Source organism: Moschus berezovskii, chromosome Y (genome assembly GCF_049115385.1).
Source record: "Moschus berezovskii isolate FMDL1 chromosome Y, NW_MosBer_1.0, whole genome shotgun sequence".
Classification (NCBI taxonomy): domain Eukaryota; kingdom Metazoa; phylum Chordata; class Mammalia; order Artiodactyla; family Moschidae; genus Moschus; species Moschus berezovskii.
Window position 1 is genome coordinate 17,443,001 of NC_142489.1, and position 4,179 is coordinate 17,447,179.

Here is a 4,179-nt window from a genome sequence, read left to right on the forward strand (position 1 = left end):
TTCTACCCATCCTCTCCTAGAGGTGTCAGGTTGGGGCTGTGTGCTGTCAATGCTCCGTCAGGGCCACCTTTGCCTGGGGAAGTGACATGCCGACATCATAAATCATAAGGTTATGTCCCCCTGGGGAGGAGTATATATAGGGCTTCTCAAGTTCTCTGGAGCAAATCACAGTGTGTCTAAAAATTCGAGAAAGGTAGTTCTAAGTGGAGCAAGGACACGTTTATACAGTTTATTCTCAATGTCTGAAGACAGGTGTTGCACATTGGAACCTAGAACAATGGTGAGAGCTACGTGAACACTGAGAAAAAGATGTGGGATGGAAGTCTACTGATAGGTGGTGCAGAATGAAATGGTCTTCAAGGTTTTTTGAAGAGTGTTCCTCGGAGGGTGCTGCCCTGTAGCTGCACCTGCACCGACAAGGGCAGCATCCCTTAGTGGAGGGAATGAGAGCCCACCGCCCTGCTAGCCCTTCTCAGCGGGGCAAGAAGCAGGAAGAGCAGCTTCCCTGGGACCCAACTGGAGCAAAGTATGGGCCACCGCCTGCCCAGCGCCTCGCCAGCGGGCACTGCCATGCTCCCTGCTCCCCACCATGGCCTCAGAAGAGCAGTACCACGCTGAAAGCATCCTTGACAAAAGGAAAACCAAGAAAGGGAAGACAGAATACTTGGTTCAGTGTAAATGCTACGACAATGAGGACGACACCTGGGAGCCAGAGCAGCACCTGGTGAACTGCAAGGAGTACATCCACGATTTCAACTGGCGTCACAGCGAGAAACTGAAGGAGGGCAGCTTCACCAGAACCAACAGGACCTCCCGGAACAGTGCCTGGAAGTAGATGTCCAGATGAAGCAAGAGAAGCCTCTCCAAGGCCTCCCCAGAGCACTAATCGTGGGCAAGGAGCAGGAGGCCAAGAGCAGCCAGCTGTTTGCCACCAGCCAGAAATTCCAGAAGAGCCCCGTGTGGGGCCTGGCCCCCCGCAAGAACATGGACCTGGCCCAGTCAGGCATCAAGATGCTCGTGCCCAAGAGCCCCATCAAGAGCAGGAGCGCAGTGGACGGCTTTCAGGACGAGAGCCCCGAGAAGCAGGACCCCGTGAGCAGGAGCCGGAGGACTCGCTGGCCGTGGAGGTAGCGGCGAAGAAGCCGTTCGGGGCCCTTCTGGGCCAAGGGGTGGAACCGGCACGGATTGGGAGTCGGCCCCCATACACCCGCTGGTGCTGCAGGCGTCCGGCCCGTGATGGAGGCCATGGCCAAGGGACTGGCCGTGAACAGCAAAGGCACCTCCCCATTCAGGGACGTGCCGATGGCCAACAGGACCACCACCCTGCAGACGTCGGCCAGGGGCGTGACGGCCGACAAGAGGGAGTTCAGCGAGGACAGCTGAGACCAGCCCTTTGACAAGAAGCTGTGCTTCAGCGTGCAGCAGAGGGAGAGCACCTACAGGTAGCAGGATATCCTGGTGCGGAAGCAGGACGGCTTCACCCACATCGTGCTGTCCACCAAGTCATCTGCATACAACTCACTCAACCCATAGGTGATGCAGCAGCCTCTGTGAGCACTGAGCAGGGCCGTGGCAGACGGCAGCAAGTTGGTACTGCTCAGCGTCGTGGGCAACGTCTTCTGCTGTGGCCTGGACTTCAGCTACTTCATACAGTGCCTGATGGACAACCGCAAGATGGAGAGCACCAGGATGGCCCAGGCCATCAAAAACTTCGTGAACACCATCATTCAGTTCAAGAAGCCAATTATAGTAACCGTGAACAGCCCGGCCGTTGGGTTAGGAGCATCCATCCTGCCTCTCTGTGATGTGGTCTGGGCCAATGACAAGGCATGGTTCCAGACTCCATATACCACTTTTGGACAGAGTCCAGACGGCTGATCCACCGTCACGTTCCCCAAGATTATGGGAGGAGCATCAGCAAATGAAATGCTGCTCAGTGGGTGGAAGCTAACGGCCCAGGAGGCCACACAAAGGACTGGTCTCCCAGGTGTTCTAGCCTGGAACCTTCCCCCAGGAGGTCATGGCCCTCATCAAAGAGCTAGCCTCCTGCAACCCCGTCGTGCTCGAGGAATCCAAGGCCCTTGTGTGCTGCCACATCAGGCTGGAGCTGGAGCAGGACAACGAGTGGGAATGCGAGGTGGTGAAGAAGATCTGGGGCTTGGCACAGGGTATGGACTCCATTATCAAGTATCTGCAGAGGAAGATCAATGAGTTCTGATGGCGGGGCATCACGACCTCACCAGGGCTGCACATTGCCAGACCTCACAGCCAGGGCCAGGCTATCCCAGAGCTCCCACTGGGAAGCAGGACTTGAGAGCAGCCAAGCTATTTATTGTCCAGCTGTTTTTAAGTACTGTAACCTTAAAATAAATAAGTACAAAAGTCCTTTGTCCAAGCATCATTATTTTATATTTAATACACACAAAAGTGTAAAAGTATAAAGGTGAGCTCTGGGCTGTTCTTTAAAGCTCGAGATTTTTGTTATCTTTGGCTCGTACTCTAGAGAAAATTGTCCTTTCTTAGATTGGATGTCATAAAAGTCTCACATAATGTTTGTTTCCCTTGTTTCGTTTCCTTCTACAAGAAAAGAAAGAGGTGTTAGTGAACCTCGCCATCCCCATCCCAAACAGAGACAAATGGTAAGATCTGCGGTGTGCCTTAACTCTAAGAGGTGCAAAGCCTAATATATAGAAAATTCTAAATCAAGTGGAAGACTTATTTTTTGGGATAAATATTTCTGGCTAAACAGCCACTCATGGACATATATCCAAAATAAAAGAATCCTAGGATTCATGCTGAGATATCAACTGATTCTTCGCTCTTTTTGAAAGGTGTGATTCTTACCCAGTTAGCAGGAGGAAACCACTCTCTCCAGGGCAAAGGTTGTTTTGCAGTATCAGTGAATGATTGACTAGCTTCAGTATGGTATCTTAAGCCACAAGTTAGCAGGTTTATCATGAGTTTTTCTGACCCTTTGAAAAATAACTATTTAAGTACTTCTGGTTGCTGTGTGAGAACTCCTACTTCATATGCAGTTTTGGATTCCTACTTGCACATATGATTGACGATCAGTTCAGTTCAGTTCAGTCGCTCAGTCATGTCCGACTCTCCACGACCCCATGAATCACAACACGCCAGGCCTCCCTGTCCATCACCAACTCCCGGAGTTCACTCAAACTCATGTCCACAGAGTCCGTGATGCCATCCAGCCATCTCATTCTCCGTCGTCCCCTTCTCCTCCCGCCCCCAAACTTTCCCAGCATCAGAGTCTTTTCCAATGAGTCAACTCGTTGCATGAGGTTGTCAAAGTATTGTAGTTTCAGCTTTAGCATCAGTCCTTCCAATGACCACCCAGGATTGATCTCCTTTAGAATGGACTGGTTGGATATCCTTGCAGTACAAGGGACTCTCAAGAGTCTTCTCCAACACCACAGTTCAAAAGCATCCATTCTTCGGCGATCAGCTTTCTTCACAGTCCAACTCTCACATCCATACACGACCACGGGAAAAACCATAGCTTTGAATGGACGGACCTTGGTTGGCAAAGTAATGTCTCTGCTTTTTAATATACTATCAAGGTTGGTCATAGCTTTCCTTCCAAGGAGTAAGCGTCTTTTAATTTCCTGGCTGCAATCAGCATCTGCAGTGATTTTGGAGCCCCAAAATATAAAGGCTGACACTGTTTTCCACTGTTTTTCCATCTATTTCCCATGAAGTGATGGGACCAGATGCCATGATATTTGTTTTCTGAATGTTGAGCTTCAAACCAACCTTTCCACTCTCCTCTTTCACTTTTATCAAGAGGCTATTGAGTTCCTCTTCAAGTTCTGCCTAAAGAATGGTGTCATCTGCATATCTTAGGTTATTGATATTTCTCCCAACAATCTTGATTCCAGCTTGTGCTTCTTCCAGCCCAGCGTTCCTCGTGATGTACTCTGCATATAAGTTAAATAAGCAGGATGATAATATACAGCCTTGACGTACTCCTTTTCCTATTTGGAACCAGTCTGCTGTTCCATGTACAGTTCTGAACTGTTGCTTCCTGACCTGCATACAGGTTTCTCAAGAGGCAGGTCAGGTAGTCTGGGATTCCCATCTCTTTCAGAATGTTCCACAGTTTGTTGTGATTGACAGAGTCAAAGGCTTAGGCATAGTCAATGAAGCAGAAATAGATGTTTT

The 4,179-nt window shown here is 49.9% G+C and overlaps 1 pseudogene; it reads left to right on the forward strand.

Annotated features, from left to right (window-relative positions):
* The first annotated feature begins 589 nt into the window (after positions 1-589).
* LOC129536043 (chromodomain Y-like protein pseudogene) lies at positions 590-2,218 on the forward strand (annotated as a pseudogene).
* The last annotated feature ends 1,961 nt before the right edge of the window (positions 2,219-4,179 follow it).